The following is a 15,163-nucleotide window of genomic DNA, read 5'->3' on the forward strand; positions in this document are numbered from 1 at the left end:
TAAAGTAAACCTTCACATCACAGCTGATGGATTACTTTTTTTGTACCTAGTAAGTTCCAGAGTATTTTATTGGTCAGACTGGGACTCAGGGGAGACAGGTTCGATTCCACAGTCATGAACCTCACAGGGTGACTCTGGGCCAGTTACCACCACAGAAGGCTTTTGTGAGGTGAAACGGAGAGGAGGGGGCTCAGTTAAGCCAGTTATGGGTTTCTTGGGGGAGAAAAAAGAGGGACAGATGTGTGATAACCTTCCTTTTCTGACATCCCTCCAGTTGCCATGTGCCTTTATCATGCACATTTATAATACTGGCCAATTTAATTGAAATAATAGGATAGAAATAAGAAGACTCACTTGGGGTGTAGAGGAGTGAACTGCTAGTCAGAGATTGAGTTGTTCCCCATGTAGGGAATCCTGCAAGACAAGGCAGCTCAGGGGAGGGACCGTCCTCTCTGCCCTCTCGCAATGAGCCCTTGCAGGACTGCCCATGGAGTTTTACAGGAGGGCCTGACCAGCTCTTCGCAGGACAATAGGGCATGTAGGAGGACCACGACAATCCCCATCTTGAAAGCAGCATTCCTGCCGCGCTGATGAGGTGGCCAAACGCAGCCAAAACTTCCCGCAGCTGAAGGACAAGTGGTGTGTCTGCTGTGCCTGAAGGTTCCCGCTCCAAATTGGTGACACTTCCCTGCCATTTTCCACATGGCTTGACATGAACGAATGCTGGGCGCGTAGGTGCATGAAACGGCGTTCTCTTGCCCCTGTGGCTAAATAAAGTTAATGAACTGGAAAACTGATGCTGATAGAAGTGGCTCGAGTTATCTATGGGACATATCACATGAGACCCTCTCAGCAATTTATACTTAACCTGATTAAAGCTAAATCATCCTTACTTTCCATCCTATTGTTTTCCTAACAATACTATAAAATTGGCCTCTTATCGACCAGCCATCCCAAGGTTTCCCTGAAGGTCTGCAGTCACTGGGCAATTTCAATGATAGAAGATTAAAAATACATTCAATCTCCTTTGAGACAAAACACTTAATGCAGTGTTGGAAAAGCACAGGGACCTTGCTCTTTCCCTTCTTGTTCTTCTTTTAAATGCTGTTTTGTTTTTATTTTTTCAACTTCAATGAACAAAAATTAAGAGCTGCAAAGTACAACTTAACACTTGACAGTGTCTTTTGTTTTTACTTGGGGACTATGGAAGAGAACCATGGTGCCCGATATGAAGGGCATATTTCTGGATTATTAACTGTGTGCCTGTCCCTGGGTTGGGCGGGGGGGGGTGTTATGCATGATTAGTGTGCCCTTGTCCCACTCCTGATAATTGCAAAAGGAGAGAGTGGTATTAATATAGCCATTCTCAGAAGAAATGATGTTCTTGCTAAACTGTTGATAAGGTGGCTCTGAGATAAACTGACCTTGACGTTCCTTGACTATCCAGCACTTCTTAATGCTATAGCAATAAGGCCAAGCCTGAGAGAATAAGAGAGATGGTTGCTTCAGAACACTGGAGTTGTTTCTCTCCTCCGGGCAGAAAACTGGGAAGGTAAGCTGAAGGATCTTCTTGACTCTCTCCTAAGTTCTTTGTGGAGATTAATCATAATTTCTAGAAATACGGGCCTCAGAAGTTAGCATGGTTGGGCATGCCACAGAGAACTGTCTTCTCTTGGAAGGGTGTCAAAGAACAGTAAAATTATCCTCTCTTTGAATGTTGTTCTGTCCAAGTCTGGTGTGACGAGAAAGAATGAGAAGAATGGTCAGCAGGGACCTCCAAGAGGCCCATCAACAGTTTGCACCTGGGCAGCAGACGAGGGACATGGGACAGGCTGCCTGTGCCACAGTCCCCCAAACTATGGAGAAATGTACTGAAATTCTATTTCCATGGTAATAATTATATCTAAATTTGCATCTACGCATATAATTTAGCATCTGGATTTTTCACTATCAAAAAGTGAGAGGTGTGTGATTAGCTCTCCATTTTCAGAGACAGAGGCAGGCTGGGCAATCATCCATCATCTTTTATAATGCAGGCCCTCCTCATTTCATGAGCTGGTCCATCGTCCACCCTCTTAAAAATACAATTTTAATGAAATTGAATATGGTTGTAATTAAGTTAAAAAGTAATCAGATGCTATGCATCAGGAAACGCTTTTGGTAGTGTTTCTGAATATAGGGTAGTGATTCACCTAACAATACACAAAGCACCCTTCACCACGGGAGACAACAGTTGTGCATTTTGGACTCGGATTCTTACACTCAATGTTGTGTTTGGCTTGAAAGTGCTTAAATACAAAATACATCCTGAGACGAATTGCAAGTCAGTGCTGCAACATCAGTGGTATTTCACTTTTCTCTTTGAGCAGAGTTGAAACAGTCAAAGGTGCTAAACTGCTTAGATCTTTAACTAGAACCCATCAGACAGAGCTAGATGGAGCCCTGATTTGCACAGTAATAGACAGCTCCTCACATAGTGCACCATTCAGCAGAAGCTCTGTCACACAGTTTCTGATTAACTTGGAGCACTGGGGCGGGGTGAGGGAGAGAGAAAAAGGGTAACGAAAAAGAAATCCTCTCCTCAGTTTATTACATGTTTCCTCTCTGCATTCTTCAATAGGAATACAATAATAACCCTTCAGTTTTTCACCTTGAACGAAATCTCTATAACTAAACTTTTTATGAGGTTAGAAAAGGGTTGCTTATATTTCTTCCCCAGATACTTTTGCAGCTCTTGTTTTGGCCAGAGGTGAAAATAATGAAGCTTTCATGAGAGTCTCCGACACTAATAGGCAGCCGGTGCCTCTAGCGGGAGGACGGCGGGGTGGGGATGGGGGGGATGCAAAATACGGCCTCGCCCGGCAGGGCTGGGGAAATAACAGGAACATCTCGTCGGAGTCTGGCACTGGGGAACTGTAAAGCAGTTCCTCGGGTAATCATGCCTAATTATCAAGCCGCTAGCTCGCTCCTCTATTGGCACCAGGGAGAGCCTCCTGTGTCAAGCTGGCACCAGAAACGGAATGGATATTTGGCTCCTGACAGTAAAAGGCTCGTTGTCCCAAGGCCCTCCTTTTTCGCCTTATGCTGCAAAATAGCCATAGAGGACGCCGTGCTCAGAGGTACCGTTCAGGCTACAATATGAGGCCCAGCCTGAGGGAGCCCTGGAGAAGAAATTGGTCTCTTTGACAGGCCGTTCTGTCCCCTAACTTCATTTAATTCCCACTTCTTGAGGTCCTATTTTCCCTGGTGAAGCTTAGAGGCAATGTTCAGCCATGTTGACAGCAAGTCTACATTATTCCCAGAAGTGGTTTGAAATGGACAAGGGAAGGGGAAGGGCCGGGCCAGATTATTTTCAGCCACCTGCTGCCCACTGGTTTTCCTTGTACTTCTCTACAGGGAAACGAAATAGAGACTGGTGGACTAGAAACACTGTGCTTTATGTGGGTGCTTGGCATTATTCTCTCTGGCCCATCCGCCTGCAGCTTGAACCCAGGTCACACTGCACATAAAGGAGTAGCTAGTGGGGAAAGTGGAGTCACAGTTGCAAACCTTCTACCCCAAAGGTGGGTTGTGGGATTCTAGGTGTTTTATGGCCCTTTTCAGTTCTTAGCATCACTCACCATTCGTTTTGCTGGCTTGCACTGATATGGGTTGTAGGCCAAGCATCTGGAGGGCAACAAGTGGGCTGTGCTGGGTCTAGCCTGGGAAGGGACTCCCAATGTTGCTCCCATCAAACTGAACAGAAGAAAGTCCATAGGCAGAATTAGCACCAAGGACAAAACCACCAAACCTGGCAGCCATTTTGTATTGCCAAGGCATGCCAACATGAGTCTGGACAAACTTTCAGAGAGCCAGAAGTGAGGTGGCCTCATGGATGCCCTCAGGAACCAATTCAGAGGGGGAAAGGTTGCTACTCACTGTCTGTTCAGACATACAGTTTTCATATTTGCTGGTCCAGCATTTGCACGATTGAGAAGGGCCTCCTCTCCATCACACAGCTGAAACCTCTTCTGAGGTGGGTGGTCCATCTGATGAGTCACCAAACCTTTGATTAAGGCAAGCCCAGCTCTTCACTGAAAGAGGCATTGCCTTGCAGTTCTGCTCCCCTGATGCACCCCCTTCTTGCAAATAATTGTTTATGTTGTGGATAAGAAGGCAAAAGATATACCAGTTGCTTTCATGACCCAGTTCTGCCTCAGGAATAACTTAAGCTAAAAATGATCAACTTTACAAAAAGTATCCCCACAACCACGTTAGACAATAGGGTTTGTTTCCATTGTGTGGTTGCGGATCTTCATGTACGAAAAGGTAAGACAGTGCTTAGAATTCTTCTCACAAGTCTCCATCTGGATTATGAATTACTAGCTTGATCCTAGGCAGGCTTACTCAGAAGTGACTCCTCAGAAGTAATTTTTCAGTGGGCCTTTTCCCTACTATATGTGCAGTCTCAACCTGGGAACCTAATTGGCATAGTGGCCTTTCATTCTTCCACCTTCATCAGCCAAAATTAAAAAAGAAAGAAAAAAATCCAAGTGAAGTTACTGATGCAAAAGCCTGGTCATTTTCTAATCTAATAAAAAATAAAACACAAAGCCAGTAAATATGCCCTTTTGTCTCCAATGCATGTCAGAAAATTGAGCTAAATAGATTTAAAACTCTAGTATTACAGTCAATGAGATTAGAAAGCCATTAGTAGCTCTATGAGTATTGGAGCTCTAAGCTCCAAAAGGCTGTTATGGAGAAATTTCTTGACCAGATAAAAACATATTGATACTATCCTTCTTCTATTATTCAATAAAGTGTTTTATTTTGAGTCCTGTTTTTTGTGCAGTATCCCTTTGTGTAATTGAGCCAATAAAAGAAACTTTCTAGAATTCTGGTATACCTACAGTGAAGAAACAAAGGCATCATTTCTTTATTGGCAGTGTTGAACTGTTCTAATAAGGTTTATAGTATTGGTCAAAATAAAATGATGATGATGATGAGGAGGAGGATGGTAGCTGCTTAAGATACCCTTACATCCATTTCTCATCTTTCACCCATCCCTCTTCAAATCTCAACCTTCTTTCTTTGCCTGGTTGGACTCATTGCATTAAATTTGAAGATGCCAAATCTTGTGATTTTCACTCCTTCCGCAGTGTATTACTGAGGAAAGCCAGTATAGGTTGTGGGAGGACGTACCCAGCTAGGAGAGAAAAAAACCCAGCTTAGTAAGGTTTTGCCTTAAAACAGCTTTTGTCCAAACTGATGTTCTCTAGATGTTTTCAGCTACAATTTCCACCAGCCCTAGTGTGTATGATTGTGATGGTAGGGGTTGGGAAAGGTTTCTCTAAATGTGCCTCATCTCATCTCATCTCTGCCACTTACACTGGCATTATGCATAAAAAAGATGATTGTCTGCTTCTATACATATGGACATCCATATTTATTTCCATAAAAATTTCCTAGAAAGAACTCCCAATAGCCCTTGCTACCTCAGTCTCAAGGGGTTTATTTCTGGGCCTTTGAGATGCAAATTTCTGGGCAACAGTGGTTAAGAAGCAATATGTCCTCATCCCAAATTACCCTCGGTTTCAGTCTCCAAGTAAGAATGGCAAGACAAGCCTTATGAAGCCTGACTGACACCTATCCATAATGCCTTGCATTCAAAGGAGGGTTCAAGCAACCCCCCCCCAATATTCAAGAAATGTGCCTTGGGGGTCACATAGGAAGTGATACTAAGAGGATGAGGGCAAACCTGTGGGAAATTCCCATAATGTCAGTACAGGCCTAGAAACCCCTTTTGTTATCAAACACACGACGAAGGGTTGTGCTCTGCAGCTCTCTTCAAAAGTTCCTTCTTCTGCAAGGGCTTTCTGACCACCCCTCAGGAAGCCTGGAAATCCATCGAGGGAAAAATGCACTCGTACTCCCTAGACAAGTTCGTTTCTTATCTGCGCTTCCCTGTTAAGGCTGCCACTGAAGCTGTCTCCGCACCACATGCACCTCAGCCTTTGGTCAATCTGGGTGCTAAAGGCCTTGTCCAGAGGATGTTGCTTATTGTGGAGATGCTGAGGGTGCAATCCTAGGGGAAAATCCTATGGATCCCAGCCTTCTCCAGCCAGCAGAGCTTGTACCTTTGGCCATTTTATGACATCCACATCAGAGCTCTCAAGGCATGTTGGGGTCATAGAAAGCAAGCCACCGTGCCTGTCTTACTGGGAACTCACCCTATGGTCCAGTAACAGCACATAAAATCAAATAAAATGACCAAGAGACAATCATACCCCGACCCTGCAAAGTTTAATGCAAAACTGGCGTTAAACAAGAGAGTTAATCAAAGATAACAAGAATTCTATGTGCAAACGAACTAATATTAGGCTTTGTTTCAGTTTGACCAAGTTTACATTTTCTTTGGAGCTGCACTATGGGGGAATGAGAAGAAGAAACTTTTCTTTTAAGGCCTCGTAGATTTCATGGCTAATTCACAGACCGGAGGCATTACAGCTGTTCAGATAAACATCCAAAAAAGTTTGTCTCTCTGTCATCCGAGCAGTTCCTGGTGCTGTTATTTGGCAATTTGCTCTCCTCTGTCAGAAGATGAGCTCAAACTGGATGAGTCAGATTAAGTATAGAAGCGTGTGCATGCCTGTGATTTTGCTAGGAATGTCACAGAAATCTGCAAAGAACTCTGATTAATCTGAATGCCTAACAATACAGTCCACATATTCCACAGTGACCCAGCTTAGCCAAGTCATGCAGATGTTGCAGATGTGTGATCCATTTTAAAAAATGTAATACACACACCCTGTCATAGAAAATGTGCAAAATAGACAAAAATGTGTATTTCCTTCTTAGGCAAAACGTGGAAATACACATTTGGGGGAGGTTTGGTGTAATTGTGAGAGATCTACACATGTTTGGGAGCACAAATTTGTTAAAACTTTCATTATTTGACAAATGGAAAGATGGCATAGATTTTACAATACCTGTATGTCTCTAGATTCTGCAAAGAAACTACCAGAGGTATGTTTCCCCTGCTTGTACTGTGTAAGATAACATTGCCCCAAGAATCTGCGGAATATGATAATCCATCTCATACAAATGGCTTGACTTTTGATATCTTATTCATGCCTACTGCTGAAGTCCTTGGGACCGCTTACTTATCCAGCTGTGAGTCGAGAATGTCAGAAGCAACATCAATCTGGCTTTTGCTAAAGCAGGAATGGGCGCCTTTCTCGGGGCATCAAAAATAGATCAGCACTAGGCAGGTTTCAGTTTATGTATACCTCTCTGTGTCTAACAGATGCTGGGGATGACTCATTAGAGCTCCTAGGAGGTTGCAGAGCATGCTGGTTGAAACTGTGAGTTTTTGGCTGGAAGGGACTGCTTCATATCATGTCTCAGCTGTGAACTTGCAAGTAGCCTCAGACAGGCACCATCTCAGATCTACGCTCCTGGAATAATCGGCCGGAATAGGATTGTAAAGATTTCTGTGGAAGGTCAGTCTATCCTGCAATAACAGCACTGTCCTTACTTGCAGGATATTTGTAAGGTTCGCTGAGGAAATATTTCCAAAATACTAAGGATGCTATAAAATTCCTGAAAGTGCAAGCACTGCTGTCTGGGGAATGCTGGGATCTATGGAATTTCTTCTGCCTAAAGATGCATCATATCGAACCATAAATATTTCTATGAACTAGACTGGACCACACGCCCCAGCTTTTCTGCATGGAGTTCCTGGCAACAAAGAAAGGGTCCTTTCTCCATGTTATCCTCACTGTGATCTTCCTCCACCAGAGGCAGCACAGTGTCCGTTTTGACCTGGATGCTAGTGATGCAGAAGGAATTCATCCCATTCTGTTTCAAACCAGAATTGACCCAATCTACAGCTTCTACAAGCAAATGTACACCCATATGCAATCTGTCCTCAGTCTGCATGCACTTCTGGGCTTGTGATGCAATTCATGGACCAAAAATCAAAACAAGTAAAGTATACATACAGCTGAAAAATGTACATGAGAAATGCATACCTTTGAAAAATGTGGACAGACACAGAAAAAAAAGCACAACATGTGTGAACAGAGTGCTGGCTCAGATGGATTCTCAGTCTGGTCCAGCTTGGCTCTTCTGATGCTCTAAAGGCACTTTAATGGATGGGAGGAAACATTTCAAAAATGTGCATCGTTAATGTATCTACTGTATTTGGGTAATATATGTGAAAAGACTCCTGAATTTTCATGCAAACAGAAAAGGGGGAGGAAGCTTGCAATTTGATGTGGACAAGACTCAGAATGAAGTTTGAGACAAAATTTGGATTCTGAATTTTTCTGATTCTTATATGCCTAAGAATCTGAAACCAAATCTAGTCCATGTTTGGCATGCAGACTGGACATTATTACCCACTATGTCCAACTTATTGACTTCCAGGAAGCATTCTTTTGTCTACAGCAAATGCTGCTGAGATACATGGATTGCCTCCTGGCTGAATCTTCCACAGCAATTCTTATTTGAGTTGTGGAATCAAAATCAGGTACCTATACTGTAAATTCAAATAGCTCCTATAACACAATAAGCAGATGTGGTACAATACTTTGAAAACTTGTTCACGATTCACTCTAAATGTGCGCTCATCCCTGAAAAAAAACCCCCTGGAAAATCCGCTTTGATGATAACTGCTCCATTGTCACATTAGTGTTCAAAATGGGGTGCAAGAATGTCTGTTTTATTCCTATACTATAAACTGCTTGTTACACTTGCATTGTGAACGAGGGTTGTGCATTCCTTTTGTAAGGAGGGAACAAAAGAGAAAGAAAGGAGGTACAAGACTGAGATCATTATCTGTTCTGAAACAAATGCCTTTGAAATGAATTTCCAAATGGGTATCTGTGCATTCGTTTCTTTCACTTTCATTTCCCCTGGTAACCAGAAGAGGTCAGCTTGCAGTGCCAGGGAGAATGGGAGAGAGACCAGGAAGGAAGATTGGCAGCATAACTGACCAGTCTTCAACTCAAATGGATGGCAATCAAAGCATCCGTCAGTCTGATTGGGCTTCTTTCCATAAAAGTCTTCTGATCATTGCACCAAGAGAGAGGGACTTCTGGAAGTACAAAGGAGAGAGTCAGAGATTCGCTCTCCTTTTCTAGTTGCAATCCTTTTATTTTGCAGATTCCTTTGGGCTTTGCTTTCTGTACAGAAACACACCCCAAAGAGTCACCCTTTCTACATTCTCAGTCACATTTCCTGTGGCTTGACAACCCTCCACCGATCACCCCCTGCCTACTTTTCCAGTTCCAGGCAGGCAGCAAAACTGAGGTTTTTCAAATGCCCACTGGGCCATCGGACATGGCTGTGGGGTTCTGCCCAACTCAGGGAATCAACTTGCTATCTCACATACTGTCTCATGAACAATTATTTGGAAGCAAATCCAAACAAATTAACTGGAATTCAGTGCAATCCTTGACTTCAGTGATATCAGATCTCACGTCTGCAGGCCGAATCTGCAACAATCTAGGGTCAAACTTGGGCCTGCTGAGATTCCCCAGAAGGCCACACACCCTCAGCCATTTGGCATTTTGATCATTTCTATTTATTGCAGTTTGCACATATCTCCCCATACCAGAAGGTCGAAATGTCTTTCCCAAGGCTTAATTCCAGGCAGCAAGAACTTCACACTAAAATATGCTGGTAATGTCAGTTTTTTGGCTCCAGTGCTTTGGCCTCCAGACCCATCCACTCCCACAATGCAGCCCCCATGAGCTTTTCTGAAATTGAATTCTGCCCTTGGGCTGCAAGAGCTCCAACACCCTTGCTGTATGTGCGTAGTAAGTCACATTCAACAGGATTGTAGTCTAAATGAGTTGTGAGTAGGGCTTTTGGCATCGTTGAAAAAATTGAACATTTTAACATTTGCTCTTAAAACCACTATCACCAAGAATGGCATTCTCTGAAGATGACTGTCAAACCCAGATTGGATTCTACATATGTAGACCTTTGGATATGAAGTTAGTTAAAATATTTGTCCTAGCCTTATTTAACATATACATACAAGTTATTAGTCAGAATGAAATCATTTGTTTGAGCTAAGAAACTGTGTTTACAGTCATGCTCAATTTTCTCAGTGGGAAGCCAGGTGAACCATTGCAAGACTTTGTGGGTAGAAAAGACTGTCCCCATCCCGCTCTGTGCAAATATTAAATTATGATCAAAACAATGGAAAAACATGTAGGCAATTGACTGGGGTGGTGGCAGAGAATAATCTCTTTTCAGACTACTTTTAGCCAAACCCCTCAATGAACGAGTTTCCAGAATGAAGCCTGAAGACATAAATTTTTGAATCCCTTTGGCATAATGAATGGTTTAATTAGAGTCAAAATGAAATGGGCAAAATTGTCTTTCTGCCACCATGTAACTCGGATGGCAGATAAAATGAAAGCCCAAGCAGTGTGTCTCACGTCAAGGTCGCAGCATCACCGGCAGAGAAGTCAAGTGCTGCATTTTAGACCAATTTCTTCACATCTTGGGCTCAGTCATCATCCATGTCTTCTCAGCTGGGTCAGTTGTTCTCATAATGGTAGACCCAAATCCAAGTCTTCTCACTGAGGTAATTCAGAAGAGAAATGTAGAATTGGTTTCCCTATGACAGGCAACCCGCTGCTCTCCAGATGTTTTGGACTACAAATCCCGTGAACCACAGTTGACATGGTTGAATGATTTAAGATGATGGGAGTTGCAATCCAAAACATTTGGAGAGCACTTGGTTGGCTATGCTTGCCCTGCATGATAAGTCATCTCACCACTTGAGATTGCAAGTAGTCATATGAATTAGTACAAGCTAAAAACTAAAATTGATAGTTTATGTGGTGGTGGCATGAGAAGGGACACGCTCTGGAACTTGTTTTCTCAACTGGGCAGGATGATGATCATCGGGTGGGGGGGGTTGACAACCACCCTCTTGTCATGGACAGTTCACTTCCTACTGAGGTTTTAACTTTCAGTTTCCCCACCCCTCACACTCAAGACATTGAAAAGGAAACTAGACAGCCATGTGAGTGGGATGGTGTAAATTAGTTTCTTGTGACAGCAGGAGGTTGGACCTCCTTCTTGGCCCCTTCCAACTCTACTCTTCTATGGTTCTATAAATGGAGGGTGGCAAGAAGGCATGGGGATGAGGGCATCTGGCAAGACCTCCAAAAGCACTTTCCAAATTTTGAGGCAGAAAGCAAGGCAATGGTCCAGGCCACGAAACTAAATAGGAGATGGAGAATTTACCACTTGCATAATATTTTAACAAAACCCATTTGATCCTAGCGATAATGTGTTCACGGGAGTTGAGGAGAAATATTAGCAGAGACAGAATGGCTTGCTGCCTTCCATTGGGTAGAAAAAGAGGAGGTCATCTCTGTATCCACTGCAGATAAGGAAAAGTACCAAATGTGCAGAAATGGGGGATAAGCCACTTATCTGATTAAATATCTTTCTTCCAGTGACTCTCTGTCTTTCCTTGCAGTAAAAGCAATTCTTTCAGTGCTGAGCTAAGAGAAATGGTCTACTTTTCAAGCACATTGGCAACAAACTTTCTTAAAACATGTGAAGAATTTCAGTCGATGGTCCTGCAAGTCAGCTGCCGAAGTCAGACAAGATGGGTTGGAGGCAGCCAGCATGTGCCACCAGGATGAGAGCAAAGGCATCTTACAGATTTATTCTGATTTCATTCCAATGTGCAACCTGACACATTTGCTGCAGTTGTAAAAAAGTGCTTCCATGAAGTTGGGAATATGACCTTCATTTTTTGTTTGTTTGTCTTCTATTGGAAAAAATCTGGGAAGTCATATGCATTGGAAATGGAGCTGCATCAGATTCCCATGCAGCTGAAAACAATACTTAGTATAAATCCTGTGAAGGATTTTGCTTGCTCTAGGTCCCTCCATCTGGCTCTTGGCGTTCCCTGCTCACCGCACACATCACAGCTCACAGAGAGGTCTCTTTTCACTCACTGCCCTGGTTTTCATGATCATTTCCAGCCCACGGATATCAATTCTGGAACCTAAGCCTTGCTGGGACATTGATGTGTCATTCAGATCTTGCAAGTATGGGTTGTCTCCATGGTTACCGATCCACCCACAATGCTGAAACAGCCCATGGGTTCTGAGCGGATGTTAACTGTGCTAACAACACACTCTCATCAGGTCTGGGTGGCAAGTACAAGCAAGGAAGATGTGCCCACCAGCTCCCTGCGTATGCTACAGACTATGATGGCTTATTTACCTATTTCATTTTTATACCACTCAATAGCTAAGGCTCTCTGGACAAGGAATAAAGTTAAGGAAATAATTAAAGCATGCAAGACAAAACCAACTTAAAACGACAAAGTCACAACAGCAGTTGCAATTGAATCATCACAGAACATAGCAGCAGCACAGAATTAAATAATATTTTAAAAGTGAAGTTAAACCGCAGAGAAGACTATACAGTAGGTACCAGCACACCTCTTTGGGGAGCTCCTTCCACAACCAGGTGCCACTACTGAAAACGCCCTCCTCCTGGTAGCTGCCTGCCTCACTTCCTTTGAAGGGGCTCCCAGAGAAGGACCCCGAAGATGGTCTCAGGGTCTGGGTCGGTACATACAGGAAGGGGTGCTCCTTCAGATAACCATCTCTAAGCCATTCTGGGCTTTGAATGTTAGCACCAGCACTTTGAATGGGGCCCAGACTTCCACTGGCAGCCAGTGTAGCTAGAAGAGGACAGACATAACATGTGTTTGTGATGCAGTCCCTGGTCACAGTCTTGCTGCCCTGCTTTGGATCAGCTGAAGCCTCCAGACCATTCTCAAAGGCAGCCCCACGTACCACACGTTGCTGTAATCCAGGTTAGCAGAGCAAAGCGGCTGTGACTGGGCTCCCTCTGGCCAGGTAGGTTCGTAGTTGCTGTATCAGCTTAAGCTGATAGAAGGTGGTCTGTGCCACCAAGTCTACTTGTTCCTCAACCGACAATTCCGGATCCAGGAGCATCTCCAGACTATGAACCTCGACCTTCAAGGATGCTAACACATCCACAGGGGGTGGGTTGAAATCTCCACATCTGCAGTTCAGACATCCCTACTCCATTACAAGGTAAACTCATTCCTCCAAATTCAGGCCCAGCTCAAATAGTTTTGCTACCACTATCTGGCCATCCTGGACCACTGAGACCAGGTGAGCTTGCTTTAGGGGTGGACCATTCCAGCTAGAAATCAGTCACCTAGGCTTTTCATGGAACTGAACCAAACCCTATTCTGATAAGGCAAAAGAGTGGTGCCTGGCCCAAATCGTTTGCATCACATGAGTAGCTGTGATGAGAATTATGTTTTCTGTACCACTGAAACAACAGCCTGCCTGTTCACTGCTTGAGTGGCCAACAAGCAGTTGAGCTTATTGACCTGTAAAAAAAGAAAAAAGAGGGAAAAATGAAAAGCATGTCACACTGAGCTTTCCGTAAAAAGGAGGGTGAATCTGGTTGCTGTGTAATTAGCTCACAATTATGTGGGCAATAAAGACATAATTTAGGATTATTAATACATTAAAATTGTAAGGAATTTTCTGGCATTTAATTAACATTTACCAAGGCAGTCTATGGCAAATTAAATATCAATTAATAAAATAACTGACATTTAGATAGATACTCTATTAGTTGTCACAATTATTAACTTGATATTGCTGGCTTTTTAAATTCTAATTAAGGGTCTAAATATTCCTTACAATTTTTATGTGTTGGAAATCTAATTATATTTGTGTCTTATAAATTTAAACTTGATTACACATCATCTTTCCTATTAAATTTCAATAAATGCTCTTTTAGCTGTCAATTGATGCTTAATTGACATAACGATCTTATATAACGGCAGGCATTTCTCTCTGCAAATGCACACAACATACTGTATACGGGTAGGCATATTGCTGGATTCTGCGCATTTTTGTTCATTTCCCCATTTATTATAAGCATCTTTGGTCCACGACTTGTGGGGATTTTATATGCCCAAAAGCTCTCTGTAAAAGCACATGAACCAAACTGCTGTTCCTGGCTGTTTATGGCCAGCAAGATTGTAAGTGGCACTGGAGGAAAAAGCTTCCCAGGGCATAATTTGTAATGAGTTGCACCGTGCCCCTTTTAAAGTTTCTTTCTTTCTTGTGCTTCTTCCAAAGCTCTTATTCGAGATCTCCAAGGACTTTGCACGTCTGATGCCCCTGCACCAACAATTAGTTTGACATAACCACCGCTGCCAGGCAGTTTGCTCTGGAAAGTGAAACAGATTAGGAACCCCATCCCAGCGAAGGCATTGGGGGAGTGCAGAATGGCCAAACCTGCGGGTCTACACACATGTATATGAGTGCAAACCACATCGCAATCGACTGAACGTTTAAAAGCAAGGCTAAACGTCTTTTTACCCCTAAAATGGGGGCACAAGACAAGTTAAAAGAAAAAAAATGCCAGGATAGCTAAAAAACAGAGAGCCTTAAAAGCCAGGGGGAAAAGCAAATGGAATGCCTTGCATCTGCAAGTTAAAGTGTACTTTATTTGGACTATTCCCATAAAAAATGTTATTTTCTTTTCCTTTTGTTCTCTGCATTTTTACAATTGTAAAGAAAGGGAGAGACAAATTTTAAGCGGGCTTTCTCTCAATGGACGCATTCCTAATGGCATAATCCAATGAGACTGTTCATAACTCCAACAATTGCAGGCATCCTATGTATGCGGAAGGAGCATGGAGGCAAAGCTTGCCATCCATCCTCAGCCAACCTTGGCTGTCCATGTGAGGCACCTCAGTGTGAGAAGAGAGATCCGAGGCTGCCACACCGGATATGTAGGCAGCCCCTGTCTCCTCCCATCCCTGCCTCCTCTTCCCCCACTAAAGCTGCTCTCTGAGGTTGTTCTCACAACCTCGGAGCCAGAGCTGGGATGGTTCCTTCCACAGAGGGAGGGTGTGCTGAGTTTGGAGTCCCACTTCCAATCTTGGAGGAATTTTCTGAGGTTGGTGCTGGGATTCTGAATTATCCTATGACTGTTTAATGTCCACAGAATCACATCCTACATATACTTCCTTTCATCATGGGCATTCTGAAACATACTTTAATTTCACAGATACTGATTTTCAGCCAAGAACTCTGTCAGAACATCTGGGAAGCATGAAAACTGGTGGATAACTAAG

Source organism: Varanus komodoensis, unplaced genomic scaffold (genome assembly GCF_004798865.1).
Source record: "Varanus komodoensis strain SLA01 unplaced genomic scaffold, ASM479886v1 scaffold19, whole genome shotgun sequence".
Taxonomy (NCBI): domain Eukaryota; kingdom Metazoa; phylum Chordata; class Lepidosauria; order Squamata; family Varanidae; genus Varanus; species Varanus komodoensis.